This window comes from Juglans regia, unplaced genomic scaffold (assembly GCF_001411555.2).
Source record: "Juglans regia cultivar Chandler unplaced genomic scaffold, Walnut 2.0 Scaffold_682, whole genome shotgun sequence".
Taxonomy (NCBI): domain Eukaryota; kingdom Viridiplantae; phylum Streptophyta; class Magnoliopsida; order Fagales; family Juglandaceae; genus Juglans; species Juglans regia.
Window position 1 is genome coordinate 570 of NW_023361686.1, and position 19,165 is coordinate 19,734.

Here is a 19,165-nt window from a genome sequence, read left to right on the forward strand (position 1 = left end):
TCTTTAAAACACTTTACTACTTGTTACGATTCTGTGCACTTACAGATATTTTTATGTGATCACGTTTTTGGCGCCGTTGCCAGAGATTAGCTATTTGTTATTGATATTGATACTAGCTAGATTTTTACTATTTTAGATTTTATTTTTTTAAAAAAATTGGTTTAAATTAGATCTCAATTTGGTTTTTCTTTTCAGGAATCAGAAGTACATGCTCCAATCTAAATCATTAAACTATACACTTTTCGATCCCAAGATTGAAAGAACCTTACGTCGGATTAATAAAGAGAATAAGAAAGAGGTTGCCACACAAGGCGTTAAGAGACTATGCTATGCCCTCTGTCAATGGGGTGACATTTAGTATAAGGCGGCTAGCTATACAAGCTAATAACTTCGAGATCAAGCCAGCCAACATTTAAATGATTCAACAAACCGTCTAGTTTGGGGGGCTGTCACAAAAGGATCCTAATGTCCATATTGTAAATTTTCTAGAAATTTGTAATACTTTTAAACACAACGGAGTGACAGATGATGCGATTCAATTGAGACTTTTTTCCTTTTTCACTTAGAGAAAAAGCAAAAACTTGGTTGAACTCTTTGCCACCCTGCATCATCACCACTTGGAAGGAGTTGGCACAAAAATTCTTAGCAAAATATTTCCCTCCGGCTTAGACAGTGAAGTTAAAGAATGATATTACTACCTTCACCCAAATTGAGGTTAAATCATTATATGAGGCATGGGAGAGATACAAGGGTTTATTGCACAAGTGTCCACATCACGACCTCCCAGCCTGGCTTCAAGTACAAACATTTTACAATGATTTGGGATCCACAAATCGATTTATGGTTGATGATGCCACGGGAGGAGCATTAATGAGTAAAACCCATGAAGCCGCATATGAACTTCTGGAAGAATTGACATCCAACAACTATCAATGGCCTTTGGTGCGAGTAATGCCAAGAAAGACGGCTAGAGTTTTTGAACTTGATTCTATTACCACATTGGTGGCGCAGATGGAAAATCTATCACAACAATTAGGTAAGATGAACGTTAATGCCATTCAAACTAATGTTGTTTGTGATCATTGTGCAGGAAATCATTCAAGTGTAGATTGCCAAGTGGGGAATCTTTTGCCCGACCGAGTTATGAACATGCCCATTACGTGTCGAATTTCCAACGTCAAAACAATCCTTATTCAAACACGTTCAATCCCGGATGGAGAAATCACCCTAACTTTTCATGAAGCAATAATCAAGCACCGGCTAGATCACCCCAACAGTTTCCACAGTAAGAGAAGAAACCAACACTTGCGGATATGTTTATGCAGCACATGCAAAAGACTAATATGGTGATCCAAAACAACTTGGCTTCAATCTACAATCTTGATGCTCAAGTGAGTCAGCTCTTAAACATGTTTACCGAGAGGACATTAGGGACTTTGCTAAGCAACACTGTGACCAATCTAAAAGAACATATCAAAGTTATAACATTGAGAAGTGGTCAAACATATGACTAGCCACAAACAGTAAATTCCAAATGAGATGCAGAAGCTGCAGAAAATGTGGAGTCTAAGATTAAGGAAGCCGAGTCTGAGGTGAAAGAAGAAAAGCATGATACGGCCAATCAGCAAGCTGAGAAGACTAAGAAGAATAAAGGGGCTGCAAAACCAAAGAAATCTAGGGAGTTTATATCTGAAACTTATTCTCCTTCAATTTATGATCCACCAATTCATTTTTCGCAAAGATTAAAAAAAAATAAGATTGATAATTAATTCTCTAAAATTTTTGAGTATATTTAAGCAACTGCATATCAGTATTCCTCTCATTGAAGCTTTAGAGCAAATGCCTAAATATGCAAGATTTTTTAAAGATATATTATCAAACAAGCAGAAGTTGGAGGTGCATGAGACTATAATTTTGACCGAGGAGAGTAATGTAATTTTACAAAATAATCTGCTGCCTAAGTTGAAAGATCCAAGGAGTTTCACTATCCCTTGCACTATAAGAAATTCACATTTTGATAAAGTTTTATGCGACTTAGGGGCAAGTATTAATCTAATGTCTCTCTCTGTTTTCAGGAAACTAGGTCTTGGAGAAGTAAAGCCGACCACTATATCTCTACAGTTGGCAAACAGATTTATTAAATACCCGAGATGACTCATTGAGGTCGTACTAGTGAAAGTTGATAAGTTCATCTTCTCGGACTACTTCATTGTGCTTGATATGGAGGAGGACGAGGAGATCCTTTTGATATGGAGGAAAAAACCTTAATTGATGTCCAGCAAGAGAAACTCCTTCTAAGGGTTGGCGAGGAGCAGGTTACTTTTGACGTATTTAAATCTATGGAATTCCCTTTCGAGTATATTCTTGTTTTCAAATAAGCAACCCAGACGTGGTCATGGCCGACGAGACTTACGGAGCTGAATTTCCAAAGCTACCACTTGAGGTATGTCTTACTTACTCTACATCTATTGAATCCGAAGATGAAGAGATTAGGGAGTGTGAAAGATATTTGGAAACTACGCCATCCTTTCCTCCTTCAATAAAACTGAAAGTGGAAAAGCTAAACTCATCTCGGCCAACATCTCCAAGTAAGGAACCACTCAAGCTTGAACTTAAACCGCTTCCATCAAATTTAGGGTACAGTTTCTTAGGCCAAGACTCTACTTTTCTAGTTATTATTAACAGTTCCTTGAGTGATGTAGAGGAAGAGAAATTGCTGAGAGTCTTGCAGGAACACAAGATGGCCTTCGGTTGGACCATCTCGAACATTAAAGGAATATTAGTCCTTCAATTTGCATGCACAAGATTTTAATGGAAGATAATTTTAAACCGATCATCCAATCCAATAGGAGGAGATTGAATCCATTGATGCAAGAAGTGGTACATAAAAAGGTATTGAAACTTTTAGATGTCGGGATCATTTATCTAATCTCAAATAGTGTATGGGTAAGTCCAGTGCAAGTCGTCCCAAAGAAAGAAGGAATCACCGTGATCAAGAATGACAATAAAGAACTTATACCGACAAGGACAGTCACGGGATGGCGAGTATGCATAAACAATCGAAGACTGAATGATGCAACGCAAAAAGACCATTTTCCCTTACCTTTTATTGATCAAATGTTTGAAAGACTTGTCGGCTACGCTTGCTACTGTTTTCTAGATGGATATTTCGGTTACAATCAAATAGATATTGCACCTAAGGATCAAGAGAAAATCACTTTCACCTGTCATTATGGCATTTTTGCATACAGGTGCATACCTTTTGGTCTTTGCAATGCGCCAACCACTTTCCAAATATGCATGATGTCCATCTTCTCGAACATGGTGAAAAAATTTTTAGAAGTCTTCATGGATAACTTCTCAATTTTTGGTCACTCATTTGATAATTATTTATCTAATTTATCCTTGGTTTTGCAGAGATGCAAGGAGACAAATCTTGTTTTAAATTGGGCAAAATAACACTTCATGGTTGATGAGGGAATAGTGCTCGGCCACTGCATTTCCTTCAAGGGAATTGAGTTTGACAGAACAACGATAGAAGTTATTAACAAACTCCCACCACTGACCAATGTGAAGGGCGTGAGAAGTTTCTTGGGTCACGTCGGGTTCTATTGTCGATTTATCAAGGATTTTTCCCAAATTACTAAATCTCTTTGCAATCTGTTAATTAAAGATACTCGGTTTGAGTTTTCTGATGAATGCTTGCATGCTTTTGAAACATTAAAAAAGAAATTAATTTCAACACCTATCATTGTATCACCTGATTGGAATTTACCTTTTGAATTAATGTGTGATACTAGCGATTATACTATAGAGGTTGTTTTGGGGCAGAGAAAAGATAAAATTTTTCATATTATTTATTATGCAAGTCGAACCTTAACAAAATTTCAACTTAATTATGCTACCACTGAAAAAGAATTATTAGCGGTTGTATTTTCGTTCTTATTTGATAAGTTCAAAGGTGGTCGTCTATACCGATCACTTAGTTCTTAAATATTTGTTATCAAATAGGGATGCCAAACCAAGATTATTAAGATGGATTTTGCTATTACAACAATTCGATTTGGAAATAAAAGATAAGAAAGGTACCGAGAATGTAGTGGCCAACCACTTATCTCGTGTTGAGCTTAAAGAGGCAATTGGCAAGGAGACATTCCCAATTAATGAGACCTTCCCAGACGAGCAATTAATGGCTATACAAGTCTTTCCATGGTATGCTGACATGGTAAATTATTTGGTGTCCAGAATTATATTGGCTGAGATGACATATCAACAAAAGAATAAGTTCTTCTTTGACTTGAAATATTATTTTTGGGAGAAATATTTTCTATATCAGCATTGCGCGGACCAGATAATCAGGAGATTTATGCCCGATGAGGAGATGGAAAGCATACTCAGACACTGCCACTCATTGGAAGCGAGTGGAGTAAAAACGACAGCAAAAATTTTACAATGCGACTTTTATTGGCCGACTATTTTTCAAGACAATTTTCATTTTATTAATTTATGCGATCATTGTCAAAGGATTGTCAACATTTCTAGGAAACGCGAGATACATTTAAACAATATTTTAGTGATTGAATTATTTGATGTTTGGGGTATAGATTTCATGGGTCCTTTTCCATCCTCATATTCTAATAAATTTATTTTGGTAGCTGTAGATTATGTCTCCAAATGGGTGGAAGCGGTCACCTTGCCGACCAATGATGCGAGGGTTGTAGTAAATTTCCTGCGAAAGAACATATTTTCCCGATTCAGCACTCCGAGGGCCATAATCAGTGATGGTGGGAAGCATTTTTGTAATCACCAATTTGAAGCGCTACTGACTAAGCATGGAGTTACCCATCACGTGGCGACATCATACCATCCTCAAACAAGCGGCCAGGTCGAGGCGTCTAGTCAAGATCTAAAGTGCATATTGGAGAATATCATGAGTATCTCTCGGGCAGACTGGGTGAGAAGGTTAGATGACGCGCTATAGGCCTATTGGACAACATTCAAAACACCGATCGAGATGTCGCCTTATCGGCTCATTTATGGAAAAGTCTGTCATCTACTCATGAAGCTAGAGCACAGAGCCTATTGGGTTACGAGGATACTGAACTTTGATTTACAAGAGGCTGGCGAGAAGAAAATATTGCAAATCAACGAGATGGATGAGTTTCGTAATGATACTTATGAGAATGCTTTGATCTACAAAGATAAAAGTAAAAGAGATTATAAGCATATTCTGATAAGGGAATTCGAAATCAGACATAAAGTTTTATTATTTAACTTAAGACTTCGACTCTTCCTGGAAAAGTTGTGCTCTGGATGGTCGGGACCGTTTGTAGTGACCTGTGTCTTTTCCTATGGGGCGGTTGAAGTCCATCACGAGACAAAAGGGACATTTAAAGTAAACGGACAGAGATTAAAACCCTATGTGGATTGAGACTTTAACTCGAAAAAGTGTTTCATCGATCTTGCCAGTGATAAATGATGAGAGGATAACGTCTAGCTATAAATTTTGAATAAAGCGCTTTGGGAGGCAACCTAAGTTTTTATTTTATTTTTTTTAAGTTTTATTTTTGCTTAATATTATTCTTTTGCTTTTATCTTGCACGACTGAGGAGGCGAGGAAATCTCCAAGAAGTACATGACTGCACCTTCAAGGAAAATATTCAATTGGCAGATTAGGAAAAAAAATCGATGGAGCATCTCTTACCTTCTCTCATTCTCTTCTTTAGTTTTTCTTCCTCTTTCTCATTGAGGTCAATGTGATATTTAAGTTTGGGAGAAAAGAAATTCTTTTATATATTTCAATAATAATAATAATAATAAAACTAGTATAGTTTGATGAATAAAAAACCGATGATAAGAATATGATTGAAATTGATTATAATTTTTAGGAAAAATTCTCATTGCTTAAGTCTAGTTGTTAATTATTTACTTCATCTTGCTTAATTTGATATTCTCTATGTTCAATGAAGGCTTATAATGATCATTAATCATTTACATACCTAGAGAAATTTTATGTGAATTTTGTGAATTTGTATGGTCTCAACTTACTCTAGAACTTGTTTGATTACACTCGAGGCGAAATCCTAGACAAAATATTACTGGGGAAATGATTAAGGTATTCTTTGGACCGATTTAGCCTTTCAAACTTACTTGTTTATTATCGTTATCCCTAGCCACCCATTTGAGCTTTATTGAATTATATTTTGGCATTATACTTTTTTTTTTCTTATAAACTTCATATTCCCTACCCTATTTGAGTTTAAACATTGATTTTCTTACCTTTAAAGTGAACTAAGTTTACACAGAGTCACAAGAGCATGAAAGACAAGAGAGGTAGAAGGTCTACAAGTAAAGTTAATTATAGTCATATTATCAAAATCATAAGTTTGTGGGTGTGAAAAGTCAATTCGTCTACTATGTGATTGAGAAGAAAAGGCCGACGAGAGTCATTCACAAAGGCAGTTGAGAATGTATGATTTATTTTCAATATTTCCAAAAAAAAAAAAAGGAAAAAGAAAGAGAAGTCTGACTTGCCGAATATAGGGATAAAGAGATAGATATTTGAAAGTACAATAAAGAGAGGTATGTTGAGAGATTCACAATGATTGAGAAAAGATTTTTATATTAGAAGTGAGAATGCTTTATTTGTTCTGTTGGTGTTAAAACTTAAGTTCTCTTGTTTTTTTTTTTAAATCCTACATTTTCTTTGTAGCCCTCACCCTAGCCTTACATTACAAGTTTAATAAATACGTATTAATCCCTGTGATAGTTTCTGTTATACACTAGTGGAGAGTGATTTGAAAAGTAAGTCTATGAAATTTTTAGAGATCCATTATTTATTTACTTGTTTACATAAAACTATCTGGGGAGCTAATGATGAAGTGAGAATGATAGGTATGCATGGATGTGAGGATGGATAATGCAATGAAATTGAGTTTTGATTTAACTTTTGGACTTGATTGATCTTGAATGAGTCCTTTGAATTATAGACTTAAGGCAATTTTTGAGGTAATAAATTTTATGAATCAAACCAATGCTTGTTTTAATTATTTTGTAACACCCCGTATTTTAGTGTATTTTTACTGAAGGAATTATTTTTATGGATTCAAAATTTATTCTCTTATTTTAAAATTATTGGATTTTTAAGTGGGTTATTTTTAGGATTTTTAATTTGGTGAAAATTATTTTATTTAATTTGTGGTTTTAAAATCGTTTCCGTTGGATCATTTTCGTGACCCAAGTTATGAGGATTGTACCTCATTTCTTTTCCCCTATTTTTCTTTTCCTTCTTTTCTTTTCTTTCTTTTCTTTTTCTTCCTCCTTATTTCTCCTTCTTCCCGCGCGAGCTGCTTCTCCCGTGCGACTTCGGCTTCCACCCAGCCCGCCGCCGTCGAGCCGGCGGTGACTCTCACCGCCCCCTCCATTCGGTTCCCCTGCCGCCGGCGACCTCACCCTACCAACCTCACTTCCATCCAAGCCGCCGTTAGCCCCCACGAGACCCACGAAGCCGCGGCACTCTTTCCGCCGTTGCGCCGCCGTCGCACCGCCATTGGCCACCATCTTCCTACCACTTCATCCCCGACCTCTTGGCAACCCTTTGGACCCAACCCCAGCTCCGATCCGTCACCGGTGAAGCCCCACCAAGTCCATTTTCGATTTGTACATTTTTTGCCTTAAACCACCATTTGCGCCGTCATCCACGGCAAACCACCACCACCATTGGCTTCACCGACCTCTCTAGGCCCTACCCTATCATTTTGGGGTCTTCGTTTGTCCTCGTTGAAAAGTGGGTATTTGTGACCCACGGCCACAGTGTATTTTACACTGTGGTGTTGCTCAGACGTCGCCTTTTTCAGCTTCGTGATCCTTCGGAAATTGCTTTATTGCACTGTAAGTATTTCTCCAAAGTATTCTCATGAATTTTATGTATTTTTGCACTAACGCATTTCACTGTATTTTTTTGGCATGCCGGACTGAGTCCGAGGAGTACGGGGGTCGGATGGATTTATGGTTGGAGTTGTTTGGGTTGGTTTGATTGGATTGGTTATTGGTTATTGGTTATTGAGGAATGTGGATTTGTGTTGGTACATGTGCATATCATTATTTCATGCATGATCATGTTTGTAAAGGAAAACTGGGCTTTCGTGTATTGCATTCATGTTCATGTGTTTATGAAAACTGGGTTTTCATGTGAATGATTTGTTGGGTGCGTGTGTATCACGAACCCCAAGCCGAGATGGGGCATTATCTCGGTGGAGCTCCTCTGGTTACTCGGGAGCGGAATAAACTGAGTAACGTCCCCTGGATTGTCGCTGGGCGACAATAGGATCGGACGAGAGATTCGTGCCGACTCCGTGGTCCTTCTACTGGCGGGGACTAGAGGATGTCTGGCCATGTACGCGCTGGGCGCGGAACTGGGCATCGCTCGTTGCGTAGTGAGTGCTCGGCCATGTACGCGCTGGGCGCAGAACTGGGCATCGCTACGAAGCCAGGACGTGCGGATGGTCCCTAGGGGAGGCCATGGTGCATAGGGTATTGACGGATTAAATGGACTATTTTCTGGGAAAATAGTGTGAGTTGGATTTTGTGTAAATCATTTTCTGGGAAAATGTTTTACGGATTATTTTTGGGCCAAATGGGATTTTGGCGTGTGTTGGAAAATTATCATTTTCGGGGAAAATGATGTTTTGAGGAAAAATGCATATTTCATCATATGCATGCATGTTAGTTGTATTAAATGCATTTTATTCCTGAGATTATTTTTGGGTTATACTTACCTGCGGTACCATTCTGTGGTAACGCAGATTTTGATGCAGATGAGGAGGAGGAGGGTGAGCCTGAGGAGACGGCTCCGCCCGAGGAGTGATCTGGGATCACTAGCTTGTTATTTATTTTACCCTTTGTATTTTTTGGGACATGTGTTAACTTTATTTTGGATGACTGTATAACTGCTTTTAAAACTTTACTGATGTTTACTTGTATTTAAATTCTGGTACTTAGTTGACTAATCCGCTGCGTTGTTGTTGTACACCGTTGCATGTACACACACTTGGCACTTTCGTTGGGATGTGTGACCGTGTTGTCATCATCCCGGCGTCTCGATTCCCGTGTTTTCCTTACATGGGGGTCGGGGGCGCCACAGGTGGTATCAGAGCAGTTCGGCTCTGGGTAAAACCACATGTCCCATAGGTGCAGTACCAGAAAGTTTTAAAAGTTGTGATTTGAAAATTATTTAATTTAAAGTTTGTGGTTTTATTGGTTTTATTTAGTTATTGTATATTACTTGTTTGTTTATTTATTTTATTGATTTATTTTATGGTATGTTATTTTATTGTTTTAATCATTTTATTGTGAGCTACTTCATTGATTTTATGCATTTTGTCGTATGCTATTTTATGTATGAAATTTTATTTGATATGATTTGATTTTGTTTTGTTTTGTTTTGTTCGGAATTGAAAGGCGGGTTAAGGATTACGCTATGACAGGAAGATAGTATGACTGAGAAGGCCATTGTTAGGCTTGAACATTTGGTGTAATAGGTTTGAACTCTTGGTGATTGGTTTGTTTTAATATCGAGGCTCGAACATCTTGGTCAGAGTGAACTTTTTGGAGTAGGAATTCGAATTGCTGCTAAGGAGGGGAATAATTTTAAATTGCTTAGGATAATTAAGGTCTTAGGTTCCGTAGAATTTATGTAATGAGTTTTTGGGGTAGGAGGTTGTAAGTTCAAATTTCAAGGTTAGATTTATGATAAGTTCATCTGAGGTTTGAGGCTTCATAGTTTTTAGGAAATAAGTTATGAGATTTAAGGTGGTAAGTTCAACAAGCAATTAAAGGATTACTTAGATTAGAAGTTTTCGATCTTGCCGACCTTGATAAGCAATTTGATAACATTTGGAGTTTTAGAATTTACAAGTTTTATAGGGTGAATGTTTTAGATTTGAGGTCATCGATTTTAAGGATTTCGGAAAATGATTTTTATTTTGTTTAAGGTTTTAGAATTACAAAGTTGAAGGACTGAATTAAAATAGGATTGATGAGAGTTGAGTTACTGATATGAGAATTTTTTTTTTAGGATAATTTCTTTGGAGACTGAAGGGAATTATCTAGTTCGTGTATTTTCTGAGGATTGAGGATGTTGATCTAATTCGAAAGATTATTGCTTTTAGCTCGATGTTTCAGTGATAGGTTGAGGATTTAATCCGTATCAATTTTAAGGATAATAGATGGTGCAGATTTAGGAAATGATTCTTGTTCATTTCGAGGATATAGGTCTAGTGATGGAAATGGTAATGATGATCATCTGCACGTTTGGAGGATTATTGGTTTTGGCTAAGGGTGCGTGACATTGATGTATAGTAGTGGTGAGTGGTTATGGATTTCGGAGAGTATAAGTCCTAGTCTCATTTTGGTTTGGAGGAAGAGACTTTGGTAGGTGTTGAAGAGGAGTCGACACAATAGTGGTAATTTAAGAGACCTTGGCTTGGAGTTTTTGGTGAGTTGATCGAAGTGTGCAGTTGAAGTGGGTTACTCAATGAAGCATGGTTGGGAATAGTTATTGTGATTATCTTCAGGAATTAATTGTGACTTGAGTTCACCTAGGAATTTAAATTTTTGAGGTTATACTTTCTTTTGGAAATTGAGCATTCACTTGGTTGAATTAAGGACATTGTTATTTAACTGGAAGAGAGATTGTTGGGACATCATGTATGGTGTATGATAAGATCTTCGAAGTTGAACCTTAGGTATCAACAGTGGATAAGATGATCAAGTATGCGGTTAATAAAGCATTAGGATCCTTGGGTGCTTTGCAATGACTTTTGGTGGATTGAAGATTTGAGCAGTATGGTTTGCCTTGAGGTTTAATAGTGATGTACTATTGAAGGAACTAGTTATGTTAATGCTAGCTTGTAGGAGTAGAGATAAGTGAGGGAGTTACCAAGAAGGTTTTGATAATGTTTTGGTGTAATCTATGGTGGTTCGTAGTGAGTTTAGTCACCGCTAGATTAGATGTTGTTCAGAATGTAAGTGATGAGCTTTTGGGTTTAGATTGTCAGGTAGAAGTTTATAGGCGCTCTTATTGGTTGGTTGGGTTGGAAATCGAGCATTTTAAGGTATGTTCCTTATCGTAGATGAGGTGGATGTATTTTATGGAATTGATTTTGATTAAGGCTGCGAGAGTTAATTGAGGAATTTGAGTTATAATTCGTGGTTTTTGGAAAGGGAGTATTTTTCTACCAAGATGTGATAAGAGTTTTTGGTCAATAGGAATGGAGCTACCTTGTACTCGATGGTGTTAGTTTCATGAGGACATAAGTTTTATGCATGTTGCGAATATCAGAGTGCGCAGCAGGAGCGTGGTATTTTTGGTTGTAGTCAGGAGTTCAGATTGTGCTGATTTTGGGGAATTAGTGGTGACTTGAATTTTGACAAGATACTTGTAATTGGAGATTAATAATTTAGTTGTGCAATTTGTTATTGATGGTTAGCTTTGGAAGTGGCTATTAGGTTACCAAAAGTAGAATTCAATGGAGGTTTAGAAGTTGTAGCATAGGTGTTGATTTGGAGTTGGCGGCAATAGTTTTTGCTCTTAAGATTTGGCGGCATTATCTGTATGGTGAAGCCTGTGAAGTTTTTACTGACCACAAGAGCTTGAAGCATCTGTTTACTCAGAAGAATCTCAATATGAGACAGAGACGGTGGTTAGAGCTGATTAGCGACTATCAATGTGAGATCAAGTATCATCCAGGAAAGGCGAATCTAGTCGCTGATGCTTTGAGTAGAAAGTCTCAACAAGTGGATGAAGCAGAGTCATCAGATTTGGACTCTCTCCTTTATGGAATGAGGAGACTTCTTATCGAGAGTTCTCAGCAAGAGGAATTATTATCTTCAGTTTTGGATGTCCGAGTAGTGGATTTTGAAGAATTGAAGACTCTTCAAAGAAGAGATCCTGAATTGTTAGCTATCAGGAAAAGAGTCAGGAAGTCTAGAGGACCCTTGAATTACAGCTTGGATAAGGATGGTATTCTTCGGTTTCGGGATCGTAGAGTGATTCCCTGAGATTCTGAATTTAAAGAGCGGATTTTGGCAGAAGCCCATGCGGCTCTTTATTCAGTTCATCCAGGAAGCACGAAGATGTATCGAGATTTAAAGAGGAATTTCTGGTGGGGAGGAATGAAGTTGGACATCGCTTTGTTTATTGAGAAATGTGACACGTGTCGTCGAGTAAAGGCTGAGCATCAAAGACCTGCTGGTAGACTTCAACCTCTCCCTATTCATGAGTGGAAGTGGGATGATATTTCTATGGATTTTGTTGTGGGTTTGCCGAGGACTCCTAGTGGGAAGAACTCAATTTGGGTGATTGTTGATCGGTTGACCAAGAGTGCCCATTTCTTGCCTGTTAATAATACTGACTCTTTGGGTAAGTTGACTCGGTTATATGTCAAGGAGATAGTGCGTTTGCATGGAGTACCCAAGAGTATCGTGTCAGATCGGGACCCGCGGTTCACGTCCCATTTTTGGAAGAGCTTGCAGGCGGCTTTAGGCACTAAGTTGAAGTTTAGTAGTGCATATCACCCTCAAACAGACGGTCAATCAGAGCGTACTATTCAGACTCTGGAGGATATGTTGCGGTCTTGTGTCATAGGATTCCAAGGAAGTTGGGAGAATCATCTACCGCTTATTGAATTCTCTTACAATAACAGTTTTCATTCTTCCATCCAGATGGCCCCGTATGAAGCTTTGTATGGAAGGAAGTGTAGATCACCCTTGTGTTGGGATGAAGTCGGCGAGAGTAAAGTAATTGGGCCTGAGATAATTCAAGAAATGAAGGACCAAGTTCAGTTTATAAGGACTAAAATGGCAGAAGCTCAAAGTCGCCAGAAGAGTTACGCAGATACAAGAAGAAGAGACTTATCCTTTGAAGAAGGTGATTGGGTTTATCTTAAAGTCTCTCCTATGAAAGGTGTTAAGCGCTTTGGTAAGAAAGGAAAGCTTAGTCCAAGATTTGTTGGCCCTTTTCAGATCGTAGAGAAAGTTGGGCTTGATGCTTATAGAGTTGCCTTACCGGATTATTTTGGGGATGTTCATGATGTGTTTCATGTGTCTTCGTTGAAGAAGAGTTTTGGACAGCAAGAGCCACGTTTTGTTGACCCTGAACGCATTCAATTTCAGCCTAACCTTACTTATGAAGTTGCCCCGACGCAGATCGTGGATCGGAAAGAGCAAAGATTAAGGTCCAAGACAATACCTATGGTGAAAGTGTCATGGGGTGACCCTTTGGCTCAAGATTTCTCTTGGGAAAGAGAAGCCGACATGAGGGAGCATTATCCTTACTTGTTTGTTTGATTTTGACGGTATGTTCTAAGTATGCTCTCGGTTGAATCTTGTTCCTGTCTTAGTTTAATGTTTGACCTTGCTAATTTCGAGGACGAAATTTTTTTTAAGGGGGGGAGGATGTAACACCCCGTATTTTAGTGTATTTTTATTGAATGATTATTTTTATGTTATTCAAAAAATTATTCTTTTGTTTTAAAATTACTGGATTTTAATTGGGTTATTTTTAGGATTTTTAATTTGGTGAAAATTATTTTTATGTGCTTTCTTAATATTTATTTAATGTTGTGCATTTAAATTGCTTTTAATATTTAAATTAATTACTGTGAGATTTAATTATTTCAATTTGACTTTACCATTACGTTTAAATTATTTTATTTAATTTGTGGTTTTAAAATCGTTTCCGTTGGATCATTTTCGTGACCCAAGTTATGAGGATTGGACCTCATTTCTTTTCCCCTCTTTTTCTTTCCTCTCCTTTTCTTTTCCTTCCTTTTTCTCTTTTTCCCTTATTTTCCTTCGGCTTCTTTCTTCTCCCGCGCACGGACTCTCTCTCCCCTCTCCTCCGCCCGATCCTTCGACCCCTCCCAGCGCCGCCGTCCGTCGGCAGTGGTCGACACCGCCCGGTCCCTTGCATTCCTCAGCTGCCGGCGACCTTACCCCACCAACCTCACTTCCATCCAAGCCGCCGTTAGCCCCCACGAAGACCCACGAAGCCGCGGCACTCTTTCCGCCGTTGCGCCGCCGTCGCACCGCCATTGGCCACCATCTTCCTACCACTTCATCCCCGACCTCTTGGCAACCCTTTGGACCCAACCCCGGCTCCGATCCGTCACCGGTGAAGCCCCACCAAGTCCATTTCCGATTTGTACATTTTTGGCCTTAAACCACCATTTGCGCCGTCATCCACGGCAAACCACCACCACCATTGGCTTCACCGACCTCTCTAGGCCCTACCCTATCATTTTGGGGTCTTCGTTTGTCTCCGTTGAAAAGTGGGTATTTGTGACCCACGGCCACAGTGTATTTTACACTGTGGTGTTGCTCAGACGTCGCCTTTTTCAGCTTCGTGATCCTCCGGAAATTATCATATAGCGCTGTAAGTATTTCTCCAAAGTATTCTCATGAATTTTATGTATTTTTGCACTAACGCATTTCACTGTATTTTTTTGGCATGCCGGACTGAGTCCGAGGAGTACGGGGGTCGGATGGATTTATGATTGGAGTTGTTTGGGTTGGTTTGATTGGATTGGTTATTGGTTATTGAGGAATGTGGATTTGTGTTGGTACATGTGCATATCATTATTTCATGCATGATCATGTTTGTAAAGGAAAACTGGGTTTTCGTGTATTGCATTCATGTTCATGTGTTTATGAAAACTGGGTTTTCATGTGAGAATGAAATTTGGGTGCGTGCGTATCACGACCCCAAGCCGAGATGGGGCATTATCTCGGTGGAGCTCCTCTGGTTACTCGGGAGCGGAATAAACTGAGTAACGTCCCCTGGATTGTCGCTGGGCGACAATGGGATCGGACGAGAGATTCGTGCCGACTCCGTGGTCCTTCTGCTGGCGGGGACTAGAGGATGTCTGGCCATGTACGCGCTGGGCGCGGAACTGGGCATCGCTCGTTGCGTAGTGGGTGCTCGGCCATGTACGCGCTGGGCGCGGAACTGGGCATCGCTACGAAGCCAGGACGTGCGGATGGTCCCTAGGGGAGGCCATGGTGCATAGGGTATTGACGGATTAAATGGACTATTTTCTGGGAAAATAGTGTGAGTTGGATTTTGTGTAAATCATTTTCTAGGAAAATGTTTTACGGATTATTTTGGGCCAAATGGGATTTTGGCGTGTGTTGATAAATTAATCATTTTCGGGGAAAATGATATTTTGAGGAAAATGCATATTTCTTCATATGCATGCATGTTGGTGGCATTAATGCATTTTATATTCCTGAGTATATTTTTGGGTTATACTTACCTGCGGTACCATTCTGTGGTAACGCAGATTTTGATGCAGATGAGGAGGAGGAGGGTGAGCCTGAGGAGACGGCTCCGCCCGAGGAGTGATCTGGGATCACTGTTTATTGTTATTTATTTTACCCTTTGTATTTTTGGGACATGTGTTAACTTTATTTTGGATGACTGTATAACTGCTTTTAAAACTTTACTGATGTTTACTTGTATTTAAATTCTGGTACTTAGTTGACTAATCCGCTGCGTTGTTGTTGTACACCGTTGCATGTACACACACTTGGCACTTTCGTTGGAATGTGTGACCGTGTTGTCATCATCCCGGCGTCTCGATTCCCGTGTTTTCCTTACACGGGGGTCGGGGGCGCCACATATAGGCAGAAATCAGTTGCAATGAGGCATAACATGAAACTAGCACCAAGATTTTATGGACCCTTCCAGATTGTGAAAAGGTTGGGATCTGTGGCTTATAGATTAAATTTGCCTAGCTCCTCAAAAATACACCCAATTTTTCATGTGTCGTGTTTAAAAAAGAAACTTGGCCAGCACATTGTACCCTTACCAACGTTACCTCCCACTGATTCAAGTGGTCAGTTACAACCTGAGCCTCAGAAAATTTTGGAAAGAAGAGTTTCTAAGAATGGTAATCATGCTGTGACAGAAGTATTGGTGAGCTGGGTGGGGGCTGCAGTCGAGGAATCTTCTTGGGAAAGCTTGTGGAAATTGAGACAACTCTACCCACACCTTGTGGGAACTGTGTTGTGAGGTGTGCTCTACGTGAAGAACTTGTGGTCAAGTTCTTAAGGGGGGGAGAATGTGAGGTGTGAAGAAGTCTGGATAGAAGGGAAGCGAGCAGATGGATGAAGATCACAAGTGTAAGCAACGATATTAACTGCCAACCTCAAACGGGGCGTTTTGAGAATTAATGAAACGGTGCGTTGAATTCATGTAATAACGAGATTAGTCAAACGGTGCGTTTTCTGTGATTGCCCGACGTCGTTTTGGGTCTTCTTGTATAACAGAATAAGAGTTAGTTAGAAGTTTGTTAGTCTGTTAGCTTTTCGATAGTTCTATAAAAGGAAGGGTAGGGTTTAGGCAGGGGATCGAAGAATTAGAGTTGAGTGTGATTGTAAGGAGCTTGGAGAATGCTCGAAATTCTCTTCCATCAATAAAGAAGATTTTTGTGCCTTCTTGCTGTTCTTGAATTGTTACTGGCTGGTTTCCCATGTTCTTGAGTTCCACAGCAGAAGAGACCATAACAGAAACCAAGAATTTTTCGGCTCTGAAAAATGATGCACTGGTTCGTGAATGGGAAAGCAAGCTGAAGCTTCTTCGTGGTTCTCTTCCTAAGAGAGAGAGACGTGTGAAGACGTTCGGAGAGGAGACATGCCAGTGTAGACGGGCCAACAGAGACGTAGGTGCATTGGTTTGTACTGAGCAGAAAACCAATATGAAGCTTCTTCGTGAAGCATGGTTATCTTCCTTTCAAACTCTTTTGTTCAATTCTATTTTTTTAAAAGATCATACTAGGAGGGTGTGTAATGTAACCCCACATTGACTGACCGTAGAAGAATTGATAAATAAAAGTCTCGTGTCTATCAAAATTCAGAATGCTCTCGAAGAGCACAGCAGCCAGCGGGGCAATCTGGTCAACAGGGTCCACGTCAAGTAGAGAAATTCAAGTAGCCTACGGAAAATAAGGAACGCGTTACAAGGAAAGTGCGGAAGATATCTTGGGCGACACTCCATGACCAAAACAAATCCCATGTTTGCTTGTGAAATATTTTTATAATGTTTGTGAACTTTGAATTTTGAGAATATTTTTTAAATTAAGCCATCTTTAGTTATTAAAAATGTTTGAAAATATTTAAAAATTTGTTTGAAAAGGAAAGAAAAATTTAAATAAAAATATTTTTTAAAATAAGTATTGCTTTGCAATTTGTGAAAGTAGATAGATAAAATTGAAAAATTGTTTGATTATAATTTTTTTAAATTATTTCTTATTTAAATTTTGTAAAATTTGTATTAATTTTAGAATTTGGATAATGATTAGATAAAAAGTTAAAAAATTTTAAAATATAGAATTTTTATATATTTAAATAATATTTGAAAACGAAGTTACGATAAAAGTTAAAAAATCTTGAAAAATCCTTGGTTGCCAAACAAGGTCTAAACATAAAAATTAATTTTTTTTAATAAAAAAAATTTAAATAAAATAATTAATATAATTATAGAGTGTACAAATCTTGTATAATCTTTTTCATTGACTTTAGTGAACCTTACTTCTTTCAAAAGAATGACAATAGACTTGTATATCTTACAATTATACGTAACACTATCATATATAAAAATAACTTTTCAACTTAATCTAATCACTCTTAAAAACGTCAATCAAACTTTATTTTTTAAAAGAAATTTCAAATTCTTCTTTTTCATTTTTCATGATTGAATGGATAGTTGAAAAGTTAAAATATTAAAAAGTCAAAAGAGAAAAAAATTGAGATTTAGAAACTGATTGGTTTGATTTAGGCCGCATTTGAATGTTAAGCTGAATTAAGTTCTTTATAAATAGTAATGAATTGAAATAATAAAGTAAATTTTATAGGATTCACTTAAAATGAATTTAAATGTATTTTGATGTTAATATGAGTTTAAAAATATTTATAGGAAATTGAAAAATGCCATGGGTTCTACGTGTAAAAAATTGTTGAATTGAAAATGATTGTGGATCTTACGTGTAAAAAGGTTTTGAGTTGAGATGAGTTTAGTAATTTGAGAGTTGGGTATTTAAATATTAGATTCAACTTAAAATTAAACTAAACTGAATTGATTTCAGTTGAATCTATCAACCAAACGGGACCTTAAAAAATCAGCTTGAAAATGTCTAGTTAATACCTCAGTGTTGCCCTTGTTTCGCGTAGGAAAAGGAGCTTCCAGGGAGAGCAAGGCCGTATTGCAAAATGCAGAGAAAAAAAGGGAGTGCCTGAAAGGGATATTTGGGATTTTAATGCTTATTTACATTTAGATTATAGAGTTTATTATCAATTGGTAGAGATAAAGACCTACATATGAATAACTTATGTATTATGAGATAAAGTATAGTTGATAAGTTAATAACTTATGTTATCAATTTGTAATATAAGAAATTATGTTAACCAAGTCACATAAATATAAGGGTCATTTTCATCCATTTCTACGTTACAAGTTGAAACAAGTTATGTTTGAGTTAGTCCAATTCGAATTGATTATTAAATAGATTATATATATCGTATTGTATTATTTATTATTTATATAAGTCGCTTAAGTCGTGTTTGGATGTAAATTGTGAATAATAATATTTTATACGTCTCATTAAGATTAGTTTAACTTTTTTAAATTGAGATGAATTTATTTTTTTAATTGAAATATATGGAATATGTTGAAATGATTTAACTTTTTATAAAAAATTAAAATGAATTGAGATGAATTGAATTGATCCAACAATCAAACACAGCCTTACTGTTGAAACATGACCCACAAACTATAATTACAATCTTTAAAAGCAATTAGAAGCATTTTCACAAACTCATGAAGTTGAAAATTATTATTTTAGTCTCATATTTTATTATATTTTTTATTTGGAATATTTTAAATAATATTTAATTAATTGATATGTAAAATTATTTAAAGTATTATTTTAAATGAATCGCATCACTTTATTGGTATTTGCCACGTCAAGCACCGGGGATAGGTAGTTAGCTCATTATCCGCTTCATTATTCTTTACGATATCCCTGACATTAGTGTGCTGTGTCAGATAATCACCATGCCAAGTAAGCGGAAGGCAAAATGAAACCTTCTTCCTGCTGGGCCTGGCTGC

At 37.7% G+C, this 19,165-nt stretch overlaps 1 non-coding gene across 1 annotated transcript; it reads right to left on the reverse strand.

Annotated features, from left to right (window-relative positions):
- Positions 1-675: 675 nt before the first annotated feature.
- LOC118346111 lies at positions 676-782 on the reverse strand. Its single transcript, XR_004799484.1, has one exon. It is a non-coding gene; the product is annotated as a small nucleolar RNA R71 (small nucleolar RNA).
- Positions 783-19,165: the final 18,383 nt, after the last annotated feature.